Raw genomic sequence first — 27,721 nt, forward strand, 5'->3', positions numbered from 1 at the left:
TAGAATGAACTCAAATTGTGGTTTTTCTTTGCCAGTGAAGAAGAGTACAGTGAAGCCTGAATGTAGGAGTCAGTGTCAGAATGCTGTAGAATTGTGTGTCACAACATATACTTTGGAGATTTATCCTTTCCTGGTTTCTACTTGGCAGGATGTGAGGGTTGGAGCACTTGGCTCTCTCAGGTTGAGCATTATAGGATACAAAATCTAGCTGGGGTTTATGATTTCGCCAGTTCAGTATTGTTGGTTCAGAAATAATTTGGTTATCAATTCACATAGAACTAACTAATCAAACTTTGGGGAAATAGATTCTCTATAATTTAAAAGATACTGCTTTATAACCCAAAATGGCAATCAATTTATTAGTGGTGGGATTGTGTCTTTCCAGTGTCTAGAATAGTAATGTTTATCTGGTATTCAAGTACTTGCCAAACCAAATTAATAATCTGCTGCCGGGCGCGGTGGCTCAAGCCTGTAATCCCAGCACTTTGGGAGGCCGAGACGGGCGGATCACGAGGTCAGGAGATCGAGACCATCCTGGCTAACACAATGAAACCCCGTCTCTACTAAAAATACAAAAAATTAGCCGGGCGAGGTGGCGGGCGCCTGTAGTCCCAGCTACTCGGGAGGCTGAGGCAGGAGAATGGCGTAAACCCGGGAGGCGGAGTTTGCAGTGAGCCGAGATAGTGCCACTGCACTCCAGCCTGGGCGACAGAGCGAGACTCCGTCTCAAAAAAAAAAAAAAAAAAAAAAAAAAAAACAAATTAATAATCTGCATGTTACTTGAGAGAATTGGTTAAGTACATAGGGAGTTGTCTGTGATGGAAGCTGAGGAACTATGAAAGCTTTATGATTATGAACACTTGAGTAAGAGATTTTTTGAGCTTGGCTGGAAAAATATTGAAAAATTAAATCTTGTGACTCACGCCTGTAATCCCAACACTTTGGGAGGCCAAGGTGGGTGGATCACCTGAGGTCAGGAGTTCGAGACCAGTCTGGTCAATATAGTGAAACCCCATCTCTACTAAAAATACAAAAATTAGCCCTACATGGTGGTGGGCACCTGTAATCCCAGCTACTCAGGAGGCTGAGGCAGGAGAATAGCTTGAACCTGGGAGGCAGAGGTTGCAGTGAGCTGTGATTGTGGCATTGCATTCCAGCCTGGATAACAGAAGGAGACTCCATCTCAAAAGAAAAAGAAAAAGAAAAGTTAGATCTTAGGAAATTTTCTTAGAATTCATGAGTGCCATCACTTAAAAAAAAAAAAAATTGTTCTTTTTTTTTTTTTTTTTTTTGAGAGGGAGTCTCGCTCTGTCGCCCAGGCTGGAGTGCAGTGGCCAGATCTCAGCTCACTGCAAGCTCCGCCTCCCGGGTTCCCGCCATTCTCCTGCCTCAGCCTCCCGAGTAGCTGGGACCACAGGCGCCGCCACCTCGCCCGGCTAATTTTTTGTGTTTTTAGTAGAGACGGGGTTTCATTGTGTTAGCCAGGATGGTCTCGATCTCCTGACCTTGTGATCCGCCCGTCTCGGCCTCCCAAAGTGCTGGGATTACAGGCTTGAGCCACCGCGCCCGGCCGACTTTTCTTATCAGTAACTGTCTAATAGTATTAACAAAAGTCTACACTGATGAATCACCATGTGGTAGGCACATTTGCAGGTATTTTACACGCATTAATTTATTTGATCTCATAAGAATCCTGCGAGGTGAGAGCTAATATCATCTCTGGTTTTATAGATGAGGAATTAGAGAATTAGTTTAAAGTAGCTAACTTTTGGACAGTTAATCATGGATTATGAGTTCTTGTAAATTGAAATCATGGAGCTTTTGACTCATGAATATCTTATACTTCTCTACACTTTGCCTGCTAGATTTTAGGGTGAATCTTTTGTGTTTGTAGTCGTATCATTATAAAACAGGAATAAAGAAAGGCTGTGGATTGAGGAGTGGTGTATGTTAAGGAGAAAAGAAATGTAAAAGCCTTCTTAATTTTGGGTTGTAATCCTTCTGAAGGTGGATTTTTCTTTTTGTTTTTTGTTTTTTTTTTTTGAGACGGAGTCTCGCTCTTATTGCCCAGGCTGGAGTGCAATGGCACAGTCCTGGCTCACTGCAACCTCCACCTCTTGGGTTCAAGCTATTCTCCTGCCTCAGTCTTCCAAGTAGCTGGGATTACAGGCATGCACCACTACACCCGGCTAATTTTGTATTTATTTTTTAAGTAGAGGTAGGGTTTGTCCCTGTTTGTCAGACTGGTCTTGAACTCCTGACCTCAGGTGATCCTCCTGCCTTGGCCTTCCAAAGTGCTGGGATTACAAGCATGAGCCACCGCGCCCAGCCAAGATGGACTTTTTTTTTAGGTGTATTTTTCTGAGTCACATACACATTGTTTTTTGTTGTTGTTGTTGTTGTTGTTGTTTTTTTTGGTTTTTTCAAATGTTTATTTTATGTACAAAGAACTATCATGGTTTTTCACTGAGTAGATGCCTTGGATAATCCTTTGAAGGAAGATCATTTAGTCCAACTTAATGAAACCGATATCCTTCGCGTACTGACGGAAACACTGGCAGCACGTATTGAGGCCATATTTCCGGATCAGACTGTGCTGGTTTGAACACACGTGACAAGAGCGAGAACCCTGGCCGAATTTTCGCGGGTGGCTCCAGTACAGCTGCTGGTGACCCATCTTGCTCTCAGAAGTGCAACGAGGTAAAAAAAGCTCACATACACATTCTAACATTAAATTAGAAAAATGGAATTTTTTTTCCTATTTATAGTCAATTTTAAAATTTCTTTATTTTATTTTTATTAAGTACATCATAACGCACTGCATAATCTTTCAGCAGGAGTAGATGAGCATAACTGAATTATTTTCTCATCAATCAGGAAACGCTGTCTATTTTTATTTATTTATTTATTTTTTGAGATGGAGTCTCACTCTGTTGCTCAGGCTGAGTGCAGCGGCTTGATCTCGGCTCACTACAACCTCCGCCTCCCAGGTTCAAGTGATTCTCCTGCCTCAGCCTCCTGAGTAGTTGGGATTATAGGCGAGCAGATGCCACCAGGCCCGGCTAATTTTTGTATTTTTAGTAGAGACGGGGTTTCACTGTGTTGGCCAGCCTGGTCTTGAACTCCCGACCTCATGTGATCTGCCCACCTCAGCCTCCCAAGCTGTTGGGATTACAGGCGTGAGCCACCGCTCCTGGAAGGAAATGCTTTCTAATCAATCTTCTCCAAACCCTTTGACAAATACTGTAGTAGTGACTCCACAGATATGCCCCTTTCCATCAAACTCTGCTAACAGAAATACTGGCTAACTCTTTTTTCCTTGCTCCAGTTAGTGAACTTGTCAATGCGTGCAGTGGCCACTTTGGGGATGAGGAACTTCGTGCCCATGAGGGTGATTCTAGGGAGAATTTCGAACCACATAGCGACATAGTTATCTAGTGCAGAAATCTTTTAGGACCTTTATAGGTGACCTATCTTCTTATGGTCCTTTTTAGATTTGAAATACACGCCTAAATATATTTTACTCTCTGGTTAAAAGTTATTTCTTCCTAGTTTTTCTATTTTTGATTTTCATTCAAAAAATACTATGGATTAGGTCTAAAGAACAGTCTTTACAAGATAGCCTTTTTTTTAAGAGACAAGGTCTTGCTTTGTCACCCAGATTGGAGTGCAGGGGCGTGATCACAGCTCACTGCAGCTTCAAATTCCTGGGCTCAAGTGATTCTTCTGCCTCAGCCTCCTGAGTAGCTGGGACTACAGGCACGCACCACTGCGCCTGGCTAATTTATTTTATTTTTTGTAGAGACAAGATCTCTCTTTTTTGCTCAGGCTGGTCTCAAACTCTTGGCTTCAAGCGATCCTCCTGCCTCACCCTTCCAAAGCGCTGGGATTACAGGCGTGAGCTACCATGCTGGGCCCAAATCTTTCTAATTACCACATTTGAATAGCTATTTTCTTTACCTTCCTAGGAAATGTTTTCAGACTATAAGAATAAAGACACAAGTTGCATGAAAATAAGCATCCTCTTTGCTCTGTTCCTTGGTGGTAAATCCCATCTCAATAATGTTGACAGCTTCGGGGGTGAGTAAATTAGCATGTGAAAAACAAGTCATTTTCTCTTTTACCCTCCCATTTTCTGATTTTGATTTGCTTCAGTGGCATCATTCCAGCGTTCTCCAGTCATCAGGACTTGGACATATTTGATTAATAATGATTATTATGGCTGTATGCATTGTAGAGGACTTTGTACTTTTCAAAGTGCTTCTGCGTTCATATATATATATTTTTCTCTCTTTCCTTCATCTTCTCCATATCAATTCATTACCAAGTTCCTACTGATTCCGTAGCTGTAATGTCTTTTAAATTCAACCACTTAATTTCAGTAGCTGACACTATAAAAATCACAGCATAGTAGGGCTGGAAGGATCCTTAGAGTCCACTTAATATGAGCTTCTCATTTTATAAATGTAAAAACTGAGATCTAATGTGGTTGAGTAACTTTGGCAAGATTATGGTTACCCCTTACCCCAGGCTCCTTGACCACTGCTTTCAAGGCCATAAATCAATGGTTGACTGATTGTTTGGTTTCACCCCCACCCACCTGCCCACCCCAATTACGTTCTATTCTGTATAGAATTGGGAGAAAAGTATTTTTCAAATTCCATATTCTTAAAGGTGGGCTCTTTCCTCGAGACTTAATGGGATTTCTTATTTTTCAATATATTAAATCAAAAGTCCTTTAAGTGGGTTTACTATGTATTCCTTCTGGTTTTTTTTTTTTTTTTTTTGAGACGGAGTTGCTCTGTCGCCTAAGCTGGAGTGCGGTGGTGCAATCTTGGCTCACTGCAACCTCCACCTCCTGGGTTCAAGCAGTTCTCCTGCTTCAGCCTCCTGAGTAGCTGGGATTATAGGCATATACCACCATGCCCGGCTAATTTTTGTATTTTTTTAGTAGAGACAGGGTTTCACCATGTTGACCAGGCTGGTCTCAAATTCCTCCCCGCGTGATCCGCCTGCCACGGCCTCCCAAAGTGCTGAGATTACAGGCTTGAACCACCGCACCTGGCCATGTGTTCCTTCTTTATAAAGTAAACACACGCATTTTTATAGTAAATTAATTACATTTGAATGTATGTTGTTTTTATAATGTCCTGAAATTTTGGGCATACATATTTTATTTTCCCAGTATGCTTGAAATATCTTGAATTAGAAACTGTGCCATTTATTTCTTTTATAAGTCTTTCCATGGTATCTTATGCAATGTTCTGAGTTGGTGCTCAATAAATAAAAATAAAGTTCTCGCCAGGCACCGTGGCTCACGCTGTAATCCCAGCACTTTGGGAGACCGAGGCAGGTCGATCACGAGGTCAGGAGATTGAGACCATCCTGGCTAACACGGTGAAACCCCGTCTCTACTAAAAATGCAAAAAATTAGCCCAATGTGGTGGCACACGCCTGTAGTCCCAGCTGCTCGGGAAGCTGAGGCAGGAGAGTCACTTGAACCCGGGAGGCAAAGGTTGCAGTGAGTCCAGATTGCACCACTGCACTCCAGTCTGGGCGAGAGAGCGAGACTCCATCTCAAAAAAAAAAAAAAAAAAATTTATAAATAAATAAAAATAAAATAAAAATAGAGTTCTCTTCCAAGTTAAGTGCAAAGACAGCGCTTGGAAATCTTTCTTTCAATAAGAAATGTGTACACAATGCTCTACACAATCTTCCTCTACTATGCGTCTTCACTTACCATACTCATACCATTGCATGAAAAATACCATATTTTTTCATGCAATTGCCTTTTTTCCTTATGTCACTCTATTCTCCTATAAACTCTTTGAAAGAAGGAACTGAGCCTCTGGTAGGTTCTGAATAACATAGTAAGTTCTTAAGAACTATTGATTTCATCTAACTGCATTGGCTATACCAAGTGTTGTAGGAATACAGAGAAGCACAGAGGAAGGAATAATTAACTTTTCTGCAGGTGATGTGGTGCTAGGGAAGGCCATACCAACATCTGAGTTGAGTCTTGAATTTGCTGGGCATGGGGAAAAGACATTTCAGGTAAATTACCAAGGTGTGGAGAGTTCCAACATTTTAGATGTACCTTTGTTTAAGATGCCCCAGGCAATTGGTGTTTTGCCATATTGAAAGCTCAGAACTCAAAGGGCTATTTATTTGAATTTCAATTTATTACTCAAGTTAAAACAAATGTTTTCTTGATATTTGATTAAATAAGTCATTGGAACATAAATAAATGCAAGGAAACATATTAGGTAAAGGAAAAATTAGTAAGTTCAAATGTCTACTCTTAATAAAGCAAGGTGATTTGGTGAATCGGTAACCTCTATTTTAAAACTGCAACAAGGCTTTATAATATGATTCTCTTGATTTCTTTTACTTTTTCAAGGGTTTGAAACTTTTAGTGACAATGTTTAAAAATCATTTAAAAATATTTTTAAAAAGTAAAGGCATGTGAATGCTTTTCTAATTTTGTTGTTGTTGTTATTTTAGACAGAGTCGCACTCTGTCACGTAGGCTGGAGTGCAGTGGCGTGATCTTGGCTCACTGCAACCTCTGCCTCCTGGGTTCAAGCGATTCTCCTGCTTCAGTCTCCAGAGTAGCTGGGACTACAGGCCTGCGCCACCATGCCTGGCTAATTTTTATATTTTTGGTAGAGAGGGGGTTTTACCATGTTGGCCCGGCTGGTCTTGAACTCTTGACCTCAGGTGATCCACCTGCCTTGGCCTCCCAAAGTGCTGGAATTATGGGCGTGAGCCACCACGCCCGGCCTCTAAATATTTTTGACACTATAACTTACACTTTATTTTGCTTTTAATATTTCAATGTGTTTCGTGAAAACTGTTTTTGTTTATGCTTCTGAGCTTCTGGTGCCATCTAGTGGCAATAATTTACTGTTAAAACATTACTTTTTGAAAATGCTATTACTTGATACAGTTTAATTCTATATTCAACGTTTCACTGGGGGAAAATTAAACTTGCAAATGATGGGAAGAAAGTGCTAATTTGGATCAGTGTAAAGTAATAACTCATAGAAGCATTGTTGGAACGTGTGATGAATAATCATTTAAGAAATAAAAGTGGGGGTTGGGCGCGGTGGGCTCACCACACAGCCTTGACGCCCCCAGGCTCAGGTGATTCTCTCACCCCAGCCTCCTGAGTAGCTGGGACTACAGGCATGAGCCACCACACCTGGCTAATTTTTTTTTTTTTCCCTTTTCTTTGAGACGGAGTCTCCCTCTGTCGCCCAGGTTGGAGTGCAGTGGCGCGATCTTGGTTCACGCCATTCTCCTGCCTCAGCCTCCCGAGTAGCTGGGACTCAGGTGCCCGCCACCATGCCCGGCTAATTTGTATTTTTTTTTTAGTAGAGACAGGGTTTCACCGTGTTAGCCAGGATGGTCTCGATCTCCTGACCTCGTGGTCTGCCCGCCTCGGCCTCCCAAAATGCTGGGATTACAAGCGTGAAACACTATGCCTGGCTCTTTTTTTTTTGAGATGGAGTCTCGCTCTGTCGCCCAGCCTGGAGTGCAGTGGCGCGATCTTGGCTCACTGCAACCTTTGCCTCCCGGGTTCAAGCCATTCTCCTGCCTTAGATGCCTGAGTTAGCTGAGACTTGAAGCACATGCCACCATACTTGGCTAATTTTTGTATTTTTAGTAGAGATGGGGTTTCACCATGTTGACCAGGCTGGTCTCGAACTCCTGACTTCAAGTGAACCACCTGCCTCGGCCTCCCAAAGTGCTGGGATTACAGGCGTGAGCCACTGTGCCCAGCCTTTTTTTTTTTTTTTATGAGATGGAATCTCTCTCTGTCGCTCAGGCTGTAGTGCAGTGGCATGATCTCGGCTCACTGTAGCCTCCAGCTCCTGGGTTCCAGAGATTCTCCTGCCCCAGCCTCTGGGTAGCTGGGATAACAGGCGTGCACCACCATGTCCAGCTAATGTTTGTATTTTTAGTAGAGATGGGGTTTCACCATGTTGCCCAGGCTGGTCTCGAACTCCTGACCTCGTGATCCACCCACCTCAGTCTTCCAAAGTGCTGGCCAGGCCAAAATTTGATTTTTTAATGCTCAACCCTCTTGCATTTACTGATTTCTTTTATTTTTGTTTATTTATTTATTTATTTATTTTGAGATGGAGTCTCGCTCTGTCGACCAGGCTGGAGTGCAATGGCGGGATCTTGGCTCACTGCAACCTCCTCTTCCCGGATTCAAGTGATTCTCCTGCCTCAGCCTCCTGAGTAGCTGGGATTATAGGCGCCCGCCTCTACGTCTGGCTAATTTTTGTATTTTTAGTAGAGATGGGGTTTTACCATGTTTGTTAGGCTGGTCTCAAACTCCTGACCTAAGGTGATCTGCCTGCCTTGGCCTCCCAAAGTGCTGGGATTACAGGCATGAGCCACCGCGTCTGACCTGATTTCTTCTAGTACTAATTTTTTTTTTTTTTTTTTAAAGACGGAGTTTCCATCTTGTTGCCCAGGCCAGAGTGCAATGGTGCGATACCGGCTCACCACAACCTTTGCCTCCTGGGTTCAAGCGATTCTCCTGCCTCAGCCTCCTGAGTAGCTGGGATTACAGGCATTCACCACCATGCCTGGCTAATTTTGTATTTTTAGTAGAGACAGGGTTTTTCCATGTTGGTCCAGCTGGTCTCGAACTCCCGACCTTAGGTGATCCGCCCGCCTCAGCCTCCCAAAGTGCTGGGATTACAGACGTGAGCCACCTCGCCCAGTCTTTTACTAATGTTTTAATCACTATTTTTATGCAGAGTATTCCAAAATCTATGTTTCTAAGTACAATTCTTCCAAGGTCCATATATAGCATTTTCATTGGCTTATTTGGGGAATGGTACCTCCTGGTTGTCCTATATCTCTCTTTGGATCTCTCACTCATATCTCAGTCACACTTCAAGTTTAACATAATTCCCACATATGTTCCTTCCGGCTTTTTTTTTTTTGACCTCTGTTGTCCAGGCTGGAGTGCAGGGTTCCATCTCAGCTCACTGCAACCTCCGCCTCCTAGGTTCAAGCAATTCTCTGCCTCAGCCTCCTGAGTAGTTGGGATTACAGGGGCCGCCACCACGCCCGGCTAATTTTTTTGTATTTTTAGTAGAGACGGGGTTTCACCATCTTGGCCAGGCTGGTCTTGAACTTCTGACCTCAGGTGATCCATCTGCCTCGGCCTCAGCCTCCCAAAGTGCTGGGATTACAGGTGTGAGCCATGGCACCCGACCCAATTTCTTTATATTACTTATTTCCTTTCCTTTGTATTTTGTAACTGGTCTCCTTGAGAAGTTACCTTTTTTTTTTTTTTTTTTGAAACGGAGTTTTGCTCTTTTTGCCCAGGCTGGAGTCCAATTGTGATTCTCTTGCCTTAGCCTACTGAGTAGCTGGGATTACAGGCATGCGCCACCACCCTGGCTAATTTTGTATTTTTAGTAGAGACGGGGTTTCTTCATGTTGGTCAGGCTAGGCTTGAACTCCAGACCTCAGGTGATCCACCCGCCTCGGACTCCCAAAATGCTGGGATTACAGGCAGGAGCCACCGCGCCGGGCCATTTTTTTTTGGTTTGACAGTCTCACTCTGTCAGTTAGGATGGAGTGCAGTGGTGTGATCATGGCTCACTATAGCCTCGACCTCCTGGGCTCAAGGAATCCTCCTGCCTCAGCCTGTCAAGTAGCTGGGACTACAAGCAGGTACCACCATGCCTGGCTAATTTAAAAAATTATTTTGTAGAAATAGGGCCTTGTCATCTTGCCCAGGCTGGTCTGGAACTCCTGGCCTCAAAAATAATCCTCCCACCTCAACCTCTCAGTAAACTGAAATTATAGGAATGAGCCACCGCCTGGCCCAACTAGTTATCAATCCCCTGTTATTCAGGTGATTCCTGACTGGCAGAGCTGGCACAGGTGGTCCTCATGATTATGATTACCCACGAAGCTTTCTACTACATTTTGTTCCCTTAACCCACACCCAGGGTATGTCAGACTCTCGGGAAATATTTTGCTTTCTGACATTCTACAGAGAACCTGCAAGTCTAACTGAGTTTTTCCTAAAGGAACTGAATCAACTGGAATGACTCCTGGGCCCATTCCCAGAATTTACCATTTTCTTTTCTTTTTCCTTTTTTTTTTTTTGAGATGGAGTTTTGCTCTTGTTGCTCAGGCTGGAGTGCAGTGGCACCATCTCAGCTCACTGCAAACTCCACCTCCCGGGTTCAAGAGATTCTCCTGTCTCAGCCTCCTGAGTAGCTGGGATTACAGGCATGCTCCACCATGCCCAGCTAGTTTTGTATTTTTAGTAGAGACGGGGTTTCTCCATGTTGGTCAGGCTGGTCTTGAACTCCTGACCTCAGGTGATCTGCCCACCTCGGGCTACCAAAGTGCTAGGATTGCAGGCGTGAGCCACTGCGCCCGGTCCCAAGATTACCGTTTTCTAGGTCTTTAATGGGGCTCAGGAATTTGTAGTTTAAGACTGGCTGGCTGAATTTATCCCATGTACAGTGGCCAACATTCTATTCTTTAAGCACAGGTCAGAGGCAACCTGTGATGAAAAGTCCACTGAGTGTGGAGTCAGAAGGCCTGTGACTATAATTTGCCAACATTGTTTATGAGCTCTGTGAACTTGGACCTTAATATCTTTGAGCCATGTCTGTAAATAGAGTGATAAATCATTTAAATCATCATGATATTTTGTTTATCTAGATCAGAAACCTTAATTATGAAGATCTTTTATATATAAATTTATATCTTTATATATAGTCTACTTTCTTGTAAAATCTGGATATTGATGTCCATTCAGCTTAACCCAGGCTGCAGAATGAATGGGTAAAAGAAAGACTAACAAAATTCTTAGATTTAGGGTCAGAACTATTAACAAATCTTTTGACTGAAGTCAGTATTAGTCCTGAACTGCAGGGTGGTGTAAGAAACTTGATAGGGCACCACCCAGACATCATGGGGAAGCCCATATCCACACACGAATAAGGAGGAAGATTTTGGGGCAGTGGTTCTCCACTTGGATGATCATAGGACTTACCTGGGCAGCTTAAAAAAATCCTGAACTCAGGCTGGGTGCAGCGGCTCACGTCTGTAATACTGGTACTTTGGGAGGCCAAGGCGGGTGGATCACCTGAAGTCAGAAGTTCGAGACCAGTCTGGCCAACATGAAAACCCCGTCTCTACTAAAAATACAAAAAAATTAGCCAGGTGTGATGGCAGGCGCCTGTAGTCCCAGTTATTCGGGACGCTGAGGCAGGAGAATTGCTTGAACTCAGGAAGGGGAGGTTGCAGTGAGCAGAGATTGTGCCACCGCACTCCAACCTGGGCAACAAAGCAAGACTGTCTCAAAAAAAGAAAAAGCAAAAAAACCCAGAAAAACCAAAACCACTTCTGAAGTTTCCATTCCCAAAAATCTGGTTTAATTCATCTAGGGTGGGACCATATAATAATTTTAAAACACTCCCCAATGCCTACCTAGTTTCAATGTGTAACCATGGTTTAGAGTCATTGTTTTAAGGTGTCTCATGAGAAATTTGCTTTTTCCTTTCAAGTTGATACTTATTAGAGTGATTGTCTTTTTTCAAATCGATAGCTTATTAAGCATATTTATTTATTTATTTATTTATTTATTGAGACAGAGTCTCGCTCTGTCGCCCGGGCTGGAGTGCAGTGTCGCTATCTCGGCTCACTGCAAGGTCCACCTCCCGTGTTCACGCTGTTCTCCTGCCTCAGCCTCCTGAGTAGCTGGGACTACAGGCACCCACCACTGTGGCCGGCTAAGTTTTTGTGTTTTTTAGCAGAGACAGGGTTTCACCGTGTTCGCGATTTCCTGACCTCATGATCTGCCTGCCTCGGCCTCCCAAAGTGTTGGGATTACAGGCGTGAGCCACCGCGCCTGGCCAATCATGTGATATTTTATAACATTTCTTTCTACTCACTTAGCTCTTCTAAGTTCATTAAAACCCTTGCTTGTCTTTTATCTTCTAATACTACATAACAGTGTTCTGGAACAACTTTTCCCCCTCTTTTTTTTCTGATCAGGACTTCTGGCATGTCTTTTAGATAGTATATGTCTGAGAGCTCTAAAATTCTTTTTTTTTTTTTTTTTTTTGAGACGGAGTCTCGCTCTGCCACCCAGGCTGGAGTGCAGTGGCCGGATCTCAGCTCACTGCAAGCTCCGCCTCCCGGGTTCACGCCATTCTCCTGCCTCAGCCTCCCAAGTAGCTGGGACTACAGGCGCCTGCCACCTCGCCCGGCTAGTTTTTTGTATTTTTTAGTAGAGACGGGGTTTCACCGTGTCAGCCAGGATGGTCTCCATCTCCTGACCTCGTGATCCGCCCGTCTCGGCCTCCCAAAGTGCTGGGATTACAGGCTTGAGCCACCGCGCCCGGCCTTAAAATTCTTAATTCTGTGTTGTCAGGGTCTGTCTGTCCCCCAACTTCACTGTTCTACATCAGCAAAGTACTGCCCCCTAGAGGAACTTCCGAGAATGTGTGACATTTTTCATTTGTCACAGTGACAGTGACAGGGGGCTGTACTGGCATATATTGACCAGAGGCCACACTTGGACTCATCCTCAACAACTAAGAATTATCTTACCTAAAATGCTAATAGTGCCCAAGTTGAGAACACTATGCAGTCGATCCTAGTTAACTTACTCTCAGCGTGACTGACACAATGTGATACACCAGCACATAGTAGGTGCTTAATAAATATTTGTTGCAGCCGGGCACGGTGGTTCACACCTGTAATCCCACCACTTCGGGAGGCCAAAGTGTGCAGATCACGAGGTCAGGAGTTCGAGACCAGCCTGGCTCTTATGGTGAAACCCCATCTCTACTAAAAGTACAAAAATTAGCCTGGCATGGTGGTGTGCGCCTATAGGCCCAGCTCTTTGGGAGACTGAGGCAGAAGAATCGCTTGAACCTGGGAGGCGGAGGCTGCAGTGAATCGAGATCGCACCACTGCACTCCAGCCTGGTGACAGAGCGAGACTCTGTCTCAAAAAAAAAAAAAAAAAAAAAAAAAAAATTGTTGCATACATGAATGCATTTTGAAATTTGACTTTTGTAAAGCAGACTATTTTGCCACCAAAAAAAAAAAAATTCACAAAAGTTAACTATTTTGTCAGCAATCCTTTAATTACAAGTGAGAAAAATTCAGCTTATACTGGATTATGTAATTGAAAAGTCCAGGGATATCTGCCTTCAGAAATTGCTGGATCCTGAGGGTCAAGTGGTATTATCTGTACTCAATCTCCTTTAATTTTTTGACTTTCTACTCTGGGTATTGACTTCACTTTCTGAAGGGCTTTCTCTTCAAGGTGGCGTCCAGCAGCCCAAGGCTTATATCCCTCTACCCTCAAGCCCAGCAGAAAAGGTAATTCTCTTTACTCAACAGTTTCAACCCATACTTTAATTTTACCAGAGTTATTTACAACATCTGTGTGTCTCTAAACCAATCACTGTGCCCTGATGAGATGGGGTACATTGGTGGGTCAGGTTGGATTGTGTCTTTTCCCTCACCCAAGGCAGGAATTGAGTTAGCCAACCTGATCCAGATGCCTTTATCAGAAGAGGGAATGGATGCTGAGCAGGAAACAAACAACACACATTTCCACTGCACAAACCATCACTCTACAAAATAACAGAAAAATATCCATTCAATCACTATTACCTGTGCTAGGCACAGATTTTAAAAGTATAATTATGCAATGTAATTTTAATGTAATTATACAATATCACATATATATACATACATACATACATACATATATATATATATATATATATATATATTTTTTTTTTTTTTTTTTGAGATGGAGTCTGCTCTGTTGCCCAGGCTGGAGTGCAGTGGTGTGATCTTGGCTCACTGCAAACTCTGCCTCCCGGGTTCATACCATTCTCCTGCCTCAGCCTCCAGAGTAGCTGGGACTATAGGCACCCACCACCATGCCCGGCTAATTTTTTCTCTTTTTAGTAGAGATGGGATTTTGCTGTGTTAGCCAGGATGGTCTCGATCTCCTGACCTCGTGATCCGCCTGCCTTGGCCTCCCAAAGTGCTGGGATTACAGGCGTGAGCCACCGTGCCGGGCCTTGCTCATATATTTTGAATATCTTACGATGTAAAGCATCATCTCTTTCTTACCACAAAACTAGAAACTAAGGGATATTCCAAACAAAATTGAAGCATTTAATTAAATTCCCTAGGTATTTCTTTCTGTCTTTTCTTTTTTTTTTTTGAGACGGAGTCTGGCTCTGTCGCCCAGGCTGGAGTGCAGTGGCGCAATCTCGGCTCACTGCAAGCTCCGCCTCCCGGATTCACGCCATTCTCCTGCCTCAGCCTCCCGAGTAGCTGGGACTACAGGCGCCTGCCACCTCGCCCGGCTAGTTTTTTTTGTATTTTGTAGTAGAGACGGGGTTTCACCCTGTTAGCCAGGATGGTCTCAATCTCCTGACCTCGTGATCCGCCCGTCTCGGCCTCCCAAAGTGCTGGGATTACAGGCTTGAGCCACCGCGCCCGGCCCCAGGTATTTCTTAAGGCCTACTTTTGGTATCAAATTTATAGTAAAATAATTGAAGAGCAATTCAAGACAGTATGAATCAAAATGCTAAATTTAATCTTACTTCTAAAATGAGGTGCAGACAATATGTTCTGCCAGGCATGGTGGCTTACGCTTGTAATCCTAGCACTTTGGGAGGCTGAGGTGGGCAAATCACTTGAGGTCAGGAGTTTGAGACCAGCCTGGTGAAACCCCATCTCTACTAAGAATACAAACATTAGCTGGGTGTGGTGGCATGTGTCTGTAGTCCCAGCTACTCAGGAGGCTGAAGCAGGAGAATTGCTTGAACCCAGGAGGTCAAAGTTGCAGTGAGCTGAGATCGTGCCATTGCACTCTAGCCTGGCACTGGGTGTCAGAGCAAGACCCTATCTGAATAAATAAATAAATAAATAAATAAATAAATAAATAAATAAATAAAACGTGGTGCAGACAGTACCCTAGGCCCGCACTGGGTGTCAGAGCAAGACCCTATCTCAATAAATAAATAAATAAATAAATAAATAAATAAATAAAACGTGGTGCAGACAGTACCCTAGGCCCGCTAGGCTTTGCCTATGGGGAAAGTGAATGGGCAGCAGGCAAATGATGTTTATAGACAATGTTATCTCTCTGAATGTATGTTATGAGTATGTAGATGCTGTTGTTAAAAGTTAAATGTCTGTTTAATAGTATTTTTGGCCACTCTTATTTAGCAGATAGCAAGAGTAACTCGTTTTTTTAACTTAAAAAGGATGTAATTGCCTCAAAAAGGCTGGGATTTCTGATTCAGGCAATCAAATATTCCTGTTACAGAGTTAACTTTTCCCATCTCTCTCATCCCCTCCCAAGTCTGAAATACCTCCTCCTGCCTTTTACTGGAAAAAATCAGAGGAAGAAGAGAGTCTGGCCAGAAAGGCAGGTGAAGGAGAAAACAAAGGGAGAAGGAGATAGGGAGAGGGGAAAGAAGAAGAAATATAGGAAGACGAAGTTGACATGCAAAATTTGTTGAGTGGCTATTGTGAGTGGCTATTGTTTAACGGGAGAGGTCATGGGGCTTGAGGGGGTGTTTCACTTTATATATTGTCCTTTATGTTTACATTGATATTACTCCATAATTAACAGGCAAATACATTTCAGTCCTCATCCCAACTGAACTCAGAAGCATTTGGTACTATTGTTCATGCTTGCTTTCTTTGAATTGTCTTTTTCTTTTTCTTTTTTTTTTAATTTTTCTTTTTATTTTTTTGAGACAAGGTCTCAGTATGTCACCCAGGCTGGAGTGCAGTGGCACTATCTCAGCTCACTACAACCTCCGCCTCCTGGGCTCCCATCTCAGCCTCCCAGGTAGCTGGGACTACAGGCGCATGCCCAGTTAAGTTTTGTATCTTTTATAGGAATGGAGTTTCACCAGTTAAGTTTTGTATCTTTTGTAGGAATGGAGTTTCACCATGTTGCCCAGGCTGATCTCAAACTTCTGGGCTCAAGCAATCCGTCCACCGAGGCCTCCCAAAATGGCAGGACTACAGGCATGAGCCACCGCACCCGGCTTTTTCATTAAATATTGTAATTTTATTTTCTCCTGTAGCAGGAGAGAACACCTGTTTTTCTACTTACTTTTAAAATGGTGTTTCCCAAAGTTCCTTGTTTCGCTCTTGACAAAAAAAAAAAAAAGAAAACCACAACGAAAAAAACAAACTCATTCTTTGTGTTCTCAGAGATCAGTTTATGCTGATGACTCAAATTTACGTTGCCAGTCAAAAATTTTATTTGAATTACAGACTTGCATTTCTATCTGACTTATGGATATGTATACCCAGATGTCTTGTCATTATCTCAAAAGGTTTGGACCTGAGCTAATCTTTCTTTATGCACATGACCTGCCTTTGTTCACAAAGTATGTCAAAAGAGAACCATTTGGGTTATTAATTCAGTTATCTGTTGCTACAATAATGCTGTCTAACAAATCACCCCCAAAGCTCATTGACTTAATAGTAATCATTTATTATGATTGACAGCTGGTTTCACTTGTGCATTATGAGTGACTAGGATTTGTCACTCTGCTGAGCGTGACTAGGATTTCACCTGTTGGGGGGCAACTGGCTATAGACTGGGTTAAGTTGAGCTTGATTGGATAACTGGGTTCTTATTTATATGTCTCATACATGCATATGTTTTTCATGTCCCTCCAGCGGGCTAGCCTGGGCATTTTTTCAAGCAAGCTTGGGGAATATGCTCATGGTGATCATAGAAAACTAAAAGAGATTGGAAAGACCCAAGAACTTTTTCAAGTTGCTGCTTTCTTCAAGTTTGCCAGTGTCACACTGGCCAAAGCATACCATATTGCCCAGTGCAGAGTCAGAGTGGGGGAGGACTAAATATAATTATATAATAGATTAAAGGGTATACATACTGAAGCCCATTTAATTGAGGCCATTAATACAATCAGTCTACTGTACTTACCAAAGTTAGACTTGGAGTCAACCTTGGTTTCTGTTTTTCTTTTTTTTTTTTTTTTTTTGAGATGGAGTCTTGCTCTGTCACCCAGGCTGGAGTGCAGTGGCCGGATCTCAGCTCACTGCAAGCTCCTCCTCTCGGGTTCACGCCATTCTCCTGCCTCAGCCTCCCGAGTAGCTGGGACTACAGGCACCCGCCACTTCGCCCGGCTAGTTTTTTGTATTTTTTAGTAGAGACGGGGTTTCACCGTGTTAGCCAGGATGGTCTCGATCTCCTGACCTCGTGATCCGCCCGTCTCGGCCTCCCAAAGTGCTGGGATTACAGGCTTGAGCCACCGCGCCCGGCCGGTTTCTGTTTTTCTTACCTTTTATGAAGTTGGTCATGTCCTCTTCATTCTTCCTCTGAAATAGAATCATTCCTTTCCATCAGTGCCCATCAATGCTGCATAATTCCGAAGAATTTAACCATCACTCTTGTGACAGTTAATTCTATGTGTCGGCCGGGCGCGGTGGCTCAAGCCTGTAATCCCAGCACTTTGGGAGGCCGAGACGGGCGGATCACGAGGTCAGGAGATCGAGACCATCCTGGGTAACACAGTGAAACCCCGTCTCTACTAAAAATACAAAAACTTAGCCGGGCGAGGTGGCAGGCGCCTGTAGTCCCAGCTACTCGGGAGGCTGAGGCAGGAGAATGGCGTGAACCCGGGAGGCGGAGCTTGCAGTGAGCTGAGATCCGTCCACTGCACTCCAGCCTGGGTGACAGAGCGAGACTCCGTCTCAAAAAAAAAAAAAAAAAAAAAAATTCTATGTGTCAACTGGACTGGGCTAAGGAGTGCCCAGATTAAACATCATTTCTGAGTTTGTGAGGGAGTTTCTAGATGAAATTGGCATTTAAATTGGTGGATTAAGTACAGTAGATGGCTCTCCCCAGTGTGGGTAGGTATCATCCAATCCATCGAGAGATTTGAAAAAGGCAGAGGAAAGAGGAATTTCTTCCTTTTTGCTTTCTGCCTTCTGCCTGTTTGAGCCAGGAAATAAGTTGTCTTCTGCCCTTAAGTTGGAATTTACCCCAGTGGCACCCCTGGTTCTCAGGCCTTTGGGCTTAGACTGGAATTTATACCACTGGCTTTCCTGGCTCTCTAGCTTGCAGATGGCAGATAGTGGGGCTTCTCAGCCTTCATAATCAAGCGATCTAATTTCTCATACTCAATTTCTTCCTCTTTCTCTTTATATGTATCCTGTCCCACTGGTTCTGTTTATCTGGAGAGCCCTGACTAATACAACTCTCCTGGATTAGTACAATAGCCTTTGCACTTGTGGGTTTTCTTCTCCCCCCCTTATCAAGTTCTAGATGGAATCACAGCAAAACTGATTTAATTTCTGTATGAGTCCTGCAGATCCTTATCAGTTGGTCTCTCCCTTCTCAGGCAGCCCTGACCCACAACTCCAGAGATGTTTAAGGCCTCCCAGAGTGTGCCACAGTGAGGAGCTCCAGGGAATGTGGACACAGAATTTGGATGAGTCTCTGCAGATTCTGTGCTGTTTGTTCGGAAGGCATCCCAAGGGCCCATGCTTCATTTGCTATGCCCTTGTTTAGGTGAGAGGGGAGCAGTTTTCACTACAGACAATAATCAGGAGGGTTCTAGTCCCTTAGGGAACACACAACAGCAGAGAAGTGGAGGCACCTGCGTAGGGAGCAGATGGTGGAGGGCTGTAATGCGGGGTCACTGAAGGTCACTGGTGCAGACTTCTGTTGGGATGGTAGTGTCTCTTTGGGGCATCCCTTCTTGAAAATACCTCTTTTTTTGAGATAGGGTCTCACTCTGTTGCCCAGGCTGGAGTGTAGTGGTGTAATCTCTGCTCACTGCAACCTTCATCTCCTGGCTTCAAGCAATTCTCCTGTCCCAGCCTCCTGAGTAGCTGGAATTACAGGTACACACCACCACGCCCAGCTAATTTTTGTATTTTTTAGTAGAGACAGGGTTTTGCCATGTTGGTCAGGCTGATCTTGAACTCCTGACTTCAAGTGATCTGCCCACCTTGGCCTCCCAAAGTGCTGGGATTACAGGTATGAGCCGCCACACCGGGCCAAAAATACTTCTGCTGATGCTTCAGAGAGAATTAAATCTTCATACTGTTCGTAAGAACAGCAGCTTGTAGCACTAACTCAACATTGCTAAAAGAAAATCTAGAGGTGGCCTCTTATGGACAGAAAACCAGGTGGAATGTTGGTCTTCTCCCACCCTGGAGATGGGAGAACTCCTGGCCTCAAACGATCCGTCCGCCTCAGCCTCCCAAAGTGCTGGGATTACAGGCGTGAGCCACCGTGCCTGCCCTTCATTGTTTTGTTTTAAACCATCATTCGCTACCTTTACATTTCAGTAGTGGTCATCAGATTTATGTGCATTAGGCTGAGTGTGGTGGCACCCGCCTGTAATCCCAGCACTTTGGGAGGCCGATGAGGGTGCATCACCTGACATCAGGACTTTGAGACCAGCCTGCCAACATGGTGAAACCCCGTCTCTACTAAAAATACAAAAATTATCGGAGCATAGTGGCATGTGCCTGTAATCCCAGCTACTCAGGAGGCTGAAGCAGGAGAATCGCTTGAACTTGGGAGGCGGAGGTTGCAGTGAGCTGAGATTGTGCCATTGCACTCCAGCCTGGGTGACAGAGCAAGATTCTCTCTCTCTATTAAAAAAAAAAAAAAAAAAGTGCATTAAATAGAAAAGAAAAGAAAAAAAAGGTGCATTATAATCACCTGGTGGGCTCATTAAAACAGATTTCTGAGTGCATCACTAGATTTTATGATTAGGTAGACTGAGGGTGGGGGCCAAGAACTGCATTTCTTCCTTTCCAGACCCACACTGATACACTGATGCTGATAGTCTTGTGACTGCACTTGGAAAACTACCTTCTTTATGAATGCAGTCCTAACTCCTCAGCACGGCAAAGACCTCCATAACTCGACCTTGGGTGTGAAGAACAAGGGGATTCTGCCAGGAATGACAGTGACAATGCAGGGAGCACTGCGGGGCAGGAAAAAAAGTCTCTTCCTTCTTCCATTTTGAGTTTGTGGCTGGGGCCCCTGTAACAAAAGACAGATTAACAAAAGAAAAGCATACACATTTATTCATTTATTATTATTATTTTTTGGGGGATGGAGTTTTGCTCTTGTTGCCCAGGCTGTAGTGCAATGGTGCGATCTTGGCTCACTGCAACCTCTGCCTCCTGGATTCAAGCGAATCTGCTGCCTCAGCCTCCCTAGTAGCTGGGATTACAGGCATGTGCCACCACACTTGGCTAATTTTTTTGTACTTTTAGTAGAGATGGGGTTTCTCCACATTGGTCAGGCTGGTCTCGAACCCCCGACTTCAGGTGATCCACCTGCCTCAGCCTCCCAAAGTGCTGGGATTACAGGCATGAGCCACCACACCCGGTCACATTTATTTAGTATAAGTTTTTGTGACAGGAAGCATTCATAGGGAAATGAAGACCTAAATAAATAATTAGAACGGAATGTTTTTATGCTGAGCTTAATGAGGTGTGGAGGGTCATGGAGAAATATAATAGGAGGACAAAGGGCATGATCTAATGGGAATAAGCTGGGGAAACTTAACAAGCCTTGTTTGTTCAGATTCTTCTTGGTGTCCTGTGTCTTCAGAAATAAGGAAGCTCCTTTCCTCTGGGTACAGAGATGGCATCTTTCAGATGGGCTCTTATGAGCTGCTTCAGGAGAAGGTCAGAAAATCCTTCTCGCACATGCTGCTTCTCAGAGTCCTTCAGCCTCAGATATTCAATGTGTCAAGGTTCCTATATTAGTCCATTTTCTTTTCTTTTCTTTTTTTTTTTTTTTTGAGACGGAGTCTCGCTCTGTCGCCTGGGCTGGAGTGCAGTGGCCAGATCTCAGCTCACTGCAAGCTCCGCCTCCCGGGTTCACGCCATTCTCCTGCCTCAGCCTCCCGAGTAGCTGGGACTACAGGCGCCCGCCACCTCGCCCGGCTAGTTTTTTGTAGTTTTTAGTAGAGACGGGGTTTCACCGTGTTAGCCAGGATGGTCTCGATCTCCTGACCTCGTGATCCACCCATCTCGGCCTCCCAAAGTGCTGGGATTACAGGCTTGAGCCACCGCGCCCGGCCTATTAGTCCATTTTCACGCTGCTGATAAAGACATACCCAAGACTGGGTGATTTATAAAGAAAAAGAAGTTTAATGCACTCACATCACAGTTCCTTGTGGCTGGGGAGGTCTCACAATCATGGCGGAAGGCAAAAGGTGTGTCTTACGTGGTGGCAGACAAGACAGAATGAGGACCAAGTGAAAGAGGTTTCCCTTTATGAAGCCATCAGATCTCGTGAGACTTATTCACTAGTATGAGAACAGTCTGGGAGAAACCACCCCCATGCTTCAATTATCTTCCACCAGGTCCCTCTATACAACACGTGGGAACTATGGGAACTACAACTCAAGATGAGATTTGGGTGGGAACACAGCCAAATCCTATCAGTGCCTTATTTTGGAGTAGCATATCCTGAACCCTGTGAGCCCCAACTCAGCCATTCCTCACTGGAGACTCACCTGGGACACCTGCGAAAAAACCCACATCTGGATTACCCTCCCCTTTTGGCCAGCCAAGACTTTATTCTCCTGAAATCTGGCTTAAATGCATATCAAGAAATAGTCTGAAGGGAAAAGAAGGTACTAAAGGCAAACAGCCTTATTAACTAGTATAGCATTACCTAGGAGAAGTGTGTGTTCAAGAGGGCAGTGTTGAGGCCCTTGCTGTTGAGTCCCTTTGGTACCCTCGGTAGGATGGGTTTTGTAAACAGGTTATGCCTTCAAGTCCATCTTATTAGCTGTTGGTGCAGTTGCTTTCTTCTTCTGCTACATTGTAAATTAATGAGCTACTCCATCCTGTCACCTCCACTTAAGGGGTAGGAGGTGACGGTACTGGGAAGCATGTGTTCTGAGGCTGTACAAGAATTATGTGGAAGCTTTGAACAGACATACAGATTCCCACTGCATATGTACCAACTGAGAACCTCCAGAATGAGGACTTAGGATCTGTATTTTAATTTAGATTTATTAGTTATTTTAATTTAATTTTATTTTTTTTTGAGACGGAGTCATGCTCTGTCACCCAGGCTGGAGTGCAGTGGCTGGATCTCAGCTCACTGCAAGCTCCGCCTCCCGAGTTAACGCCATTCTCCTGCCTCAGCCTCCCGAGTAGCTGGGACTACAGGCACCTGCCACCTTGCCCGGCTAGTTTTTTGTATTTTTTAGTAGAGACGGGGTTTCACCGTGTTAGCCAGGATGGTCTCGATCTCCTGACCTCGTGATCCGCCCGTCTCGGCCTCCCAAAGTGCTGGGATTACAGGCTTGAGCCACCACGCCCAGCCTAGTTTTATTAATTTTTAAAGTGTGGTCAGGTGTGGTGGCTCATAGCTGAAATCCCAAAACTTTGGGAGGTCGAGGTGGGCAGATCACTTGAGCCCCAGGGGTTCGAGACCAGCCTGGGCAACATGGCGAAACCCCATCTCCTAAAAAATGCAAAAATTAGCCAGGTGTGGTGGTGGATGCCTACAGTCCCAGCTACTGAGGTGGCTGAGGTGGGAGGATCACCTGAGTCCAGGAAGTTGAGGCTGCGGTGAGCCGTGATCATGCCACTGAACTCCAGCCTGGATGATGGAGTGAGACCCTGTCTTATTATTAGTTTAAAAAACACAGAAAAATATAAACAAGAACACAAAATTGGCCCATGTTTTCTTTATACAGATAACCCATATTGGCATAAGCCAAAAACATGCATGGGTTTGGAAAATTCACATAGCATTGAAGGTATAAAACAAAGTAAAAAGTAAAAACTTCTCTCCTCCTACCTACCCCTAGACTCTTTCCTAAAAGATTACTGCTAATTTTCTGTGTTTTTACCTAGGTAATATTTTGGGAATCCACTTTTTTTGGGGGAAAATCTCTCCCATTAATTATCACGGTTAGCCAGATTTGAGAGATGCTGCTTCGAGAAATAGACACATTAATGCATTCAACTTGTGCCAAGACAGTTAGGCTTGATTAGCCCACCCTTTTTGTGGTAATAGGTACAATATGTATTTTCATTCCATCAGTATCCATCCAGTAAATCTTTATCTGCTGAAGTAAATTTTATTTTATTTTATTATTTATTTATTTACTTATTTTTTGATATAGAGTCTCACTGTGTCACCCAGGCTGGAGTGCAGTGGTGCAATCTCAGCTCACTGCAACCTCCGCCTCCCAGGTTCAAGTGATTCTCCTGCCTCAGCCTCCCAAGTAGCTGGAACTACAGGCGCCTGCCACCACGCCCAGCTGATTTTTGTATTTTTAGTAGAGACGGGGTTTCACTATGTTGGCCAGGCTGGTCTTGAACTCTTGACCTCGTGATCCGCCTGCTTCAGCCTCCCAAAGTGCTGGGATTACAGGCTTGAGCCCTCCCAAAGTGCTGGGATTACAGGCTTGAGCCACTGCGCCTGGCCGTAAATCTTTACTGTGGTAAGTGGGGTAAGAGACAAAAATAAATGGCAGCCCTAGTCACGCCCTTAAGGAAGGATCTTTTATCCATGTACTGTAAGATATAAATAACTAACTACCGCTGGGTGTGGTGGCTCACGCCAGCAATCACAGCACTTTGGGAGGCCGAGGCGGGTGGATCACGAGGTCAGGAGATCAGAACCATCCTGGCTAACATGGTGAAACCCCATCTCTACTACAAATACAAAAAATTAGCTGGTGGTGGCGGGTGCCTGTAGTCCCAGCTACTCGGGAGGCTGAGGCAGGAGAATCACTTGAACCTGGGAGGCGGAGGTTGCAGTGAGCTGAGATTGCACCACTGCACTCCAGCCTGGGCGACAGAGCGAGACTCTGTCTCATAAATGAATAAATAAATAAATACCATAAGCCTGGAAGAAATGAAGCTCTCATAGAGGTTTAAGATATTGCCATGGGCCGGGCGCGGTGGCTCAAGCCTGTAATCCCAGCACTTTGGGAGGCCGAGACCGGCGGATCACGAGGTCAGGAGATCGAGACCATCCTGGCTAACATGGTGAAACCCCGTCTCTACTAAAATATACAAAAAACTAGCCGGGCGAGGTGGCGGGCGCCTGTAGTCCCAGCTACTCGGGAGGCTGAGGCAGGAGAATGGCGTGAACCCGGGAGGCGGAGCTTGCAGTGAGCCGAGATCCGGCCACTGCACTCCAGCCTGGGCGGCAGAGCAAGACTCCGTCTCAAAAAAAAAAAAAAAAAAAAAAAACAAAAAAAAAAGATATTGCCATGGACAGCAGAAAGAGGATCAATTCGAGTTCTGGTAGGCAGGCAGCATTTGAATTGTCTTTAAACGATAACAAGTGAAATGGTAAAGAAAGAGGGCTGGAAATGGAAGGCCAAGTTCAGTCCAAGGAAGAGTGTGAGTCAAAGTGTGAGAGACCACCACATCATGGCAGGAGACAGGGGCTTAAGAACTTACTGTCACGTTAAAGATTTGGAACTGTTTATAGACAGTGGGAAATTTTGAAAGTTTTTGAGAAGAGATTTAACAGGACAAGACTGATGCTTTGAAGAATAATAATACTTGTGGGCAACAGGTTCACAGATAATCACCTCTGGAAAATAATTTTTAAAGACTCAACATGAAATTTGTACTGATATTCAACACAGTCTCTCCACCAGGTTCCCCCCTCCTCGTGGGTTTTGTATAGCAGGAGTGTGATGGATGCTTTTGTGTTTGGATCAACTGGAGGTGGAGAGGCCGGTTACTGATAATCTGCAGTATAGACAGTGAAAGAAAAAAGAGAGTAGGGCATAAAGAGATGTTCATAAGGTAGAATCAGAACTTGGTGACCAGCAGGGGCCGGTAAGAGGAAGACAATTAAAATGGATAATTCCTAAGATTTCACCAAAGGCGGTGGCTTATGCCTGCAATCCCAGCACTTTTGGAGGCCGAGGCAGGTGGATTACTTGAGATCGGAAGTTCGAGACCAGCCTGGCCAACATGGTGAAACCCTGTCTCTACTAAAAATACAAAAACTAGCTGGGTGTGGTGGCATGTGCCTGTAATCCCAGATACTTGGGAGGCCGAGACAGGAGAATAGCTTGAACCCAGGAGGCGGAGGTTGCAGTGAGCTGAGATCGGGCCGCTGCACTCCAGCCTGGGTGACAGAGCTAGGCTCCGTCTCTCTCTCTCTCACACACACACACACACACACACACACACACACCCCAAACAAACAAAAATTCTAAGATTTTAAGATTTCTAGGCTAATAGGCCAGGTGAGTGTTGGGTATCATTAACTGAGAAGGGAAGGTAGGAAAGTGGGCAGGTTGTAGGGTAGAGGTTGCTCTGGGCGTTTTGTAGGAAGATGAAGTATATCACTTTAAGTTTGAGTTATGCTGGTGGTATTTAGATAGGGAGACCTAGCAGACATGAGAAATTAGGTCTGAAGCTCACAAAATTGGTTAGAGCCAGGAATATAGGTTTGAGTAGTCATAGGCCTATAAGGACTGAAGTCTTGGAGGCGGATAGGATTGCATGAAGGTTGTGGTTTTCCACACTTTAGCATGTGTAAGAATCTCCTAGAGGGTTTGTTAAAACATGTTGCAGCCCGGCCACCCTTGAGTTTCTGATTCAGTCTGGTTAGCGCTCAATAATTTGCAACTCTAACAAGTTCCCGGATGGTGCTGATGCCATTGGTCTAAGGAATACGTTTTGAGAAGCACCAGTCTAGGGAACATGTAGTGAGAGAAAAGAACTAAGAGTAGGATTTGGGGGAGTGTTCTGGTTAAGAAGGAAGTGAAGGAAGAGGAAGTAGTGAAGGATACTGTAAGGGAAGAAAAACATCCTTTCCCTTCTACCCTTCTAAGTTCCTAGCTGGGTTCCCTGTAACAAAAGATTGGAAAGAGAAAAACATACAAATGTATTTAATATAAGCTTTACATGACATGAGAATTCTCACATAGAAGTGAATATCAAAAGAAGCAGAGTCGAATGCTTATTTGCTGAATTGGACAAAGAGCAGTAAATTCTGAAAATGTGATAAGACAAAAAGGCTTGGGCTAGGACAATTCATGGTGGAAAAGGAACTAGAAAGGGAAGAGTGAGTTTGACAAGGTTTGTACAGATTTTTCTCAGCCTTAACTCCTCATCTCTCTGGTAAAAATGTTACTTTCCTTCTGGAATAGGGAGCACATCTTCCATATGGGAATTTTATTTCCTGTTTTTAGGAAGAAAAAGGAAAGGTCAGAACCTTTCTTGCACTTGCTGTTCTTTAAGTGTCTTTAGCTCAGAATAACCCTTGTGCCAAATTGGCATATTTTGGGGTGGCATATTCCACTAGTCTTCAATACTTACAGCTTTGTCTGAGAGTTCCCATCGCATTGTAATAAAAATAGTTGCACATTAAATATGTACTTTATGCACATATATTTGCACATTAAGTAGGCACCTATCAGGGACACAGTTAGGAAGTTTCCGGAAGAAAACTAGGGAAAGAGGGAATGCTGTGAATCCCATAAATTTGGTCTTTCTAGGAATCCCTCTCACTCTGTTTAATCCCTGAATGGCTTTCGTTTGAGAGTCACCCATTTCACACAGCCCTCTCATTAACTGAGCAGCTTTTACTCATCTCTGAAACAAAAAAGTCAAACCAAATTTATATCCTGAGATCTCCTATGAGTTGTTTCTAAAAACTGAAAGGATTTTAATTTTTCAAACTATGAGAAAAATAAAAATAATATGAGTAACACAAATAACTCAGTGAATGTTGGCATAATATATTCTTCTCAGTTTAGTTAAATTGTTTCCATACGCAGTTTTGTTTGGAAGGGTGAGCTACAGCTGATGGGCAATATACATATGTAAGGCTTTCATGTGCAAAATCACACAGCGGGAACTGGCTCACCGAGTAAATTTTTAAAAAGCCCTGCTAATAAAGATACTGAAAAATATTCAAAGTGGTTTAAAAAAATACATCTATAATTTTATATTTGAGAAATAATCACCATGTTTTAGCTTTCTTTCTTTTTTCTTTTTTTTTTTTTGAGATGGAATTTTGCTCTTGTCTCCCAGGCTGGAGTGCAATGGCGCGATCTTGGCTCACTGCAACGTCTGCTGCCTGGGTTCAAGCGATTCTCCTGCCTCTGCCTCCTGAGTAGCTGGAATTACAGGCACCCACCACCATGCCCCGCTATTTTTTTTTTTTGACATGGAGTTTCCACTCTTGTCGCTCAGGCTGGAGTGCAGTGGCACCATCTCCGCTCACTGCAACCTCCGCCTCCCAGGTTGAAGCGATTCTCCTGCCTCAGCCTCCTGAGTAGCTGGGATTACAGGTGCCCAGCACCACGCCCGGCTAATTTTTTGTATTTTTAGTAGAGACTGGGTTGCCATGTTGGGCAGGCTGGTCTCGAACTCCTGACCTCAGGTGATCCACCCACCTTGGCCTCCCAGAGTCCTGGGATTACAGGCGTGAGCCACTGCACCTGGCCGATTTAGGTTTATTTCTTTCTAGTTTTTATATACTTAGGAAATTGAAATAAAATCTTTTATTTAACTTTATATATTAAATTATATAAGTGGGTATATATAGTTTATTTATTTCACTTAGTTTTTTTTTGAGAAAGAGTCTTGTTCTGCCGCCCAGGCTAGAGTGCAGTGGGTGATCTCGGCTCACTGCAACCTCTGCTTCCTGGTTTC

General features: G+C 44.1%; 1 protein-coding gene and 1 pseudogene across 1 annotated transcript in view; one reads left to right on the forward strand and one right to left on the reverse strand.

Moving 5' to 3' along the window:
- Positions 1–27,721, forward strand: part of ANK2 (ankyrin 2) — a 695,731-nt gene that overhangs the window by 54,181 nt on the left and 613,829 nt on the right. The window lies entirely within an intron of this gene.
- Positions 2,418–2,707, reverse strand: LOC114678384 (small ribosomal subunit protein uS14 pseudogene; annotated as a pseudogene).

Source organism: Macaca mulatta, chromosome 5, assembly GCF_049350105.2.
Source record: "Macaca mulatta isolate MMU2019108-1 chromosome 5, T2T-MMU8v2.0, whole genome shotgun sequence".
Taxonomy (NCBI): domain Eukaryota; kingdom Metazoa; phylum Chordata; class Mammalia; order Primates; family Cercopithecidae; genus Macaca; species Macaca mulatta.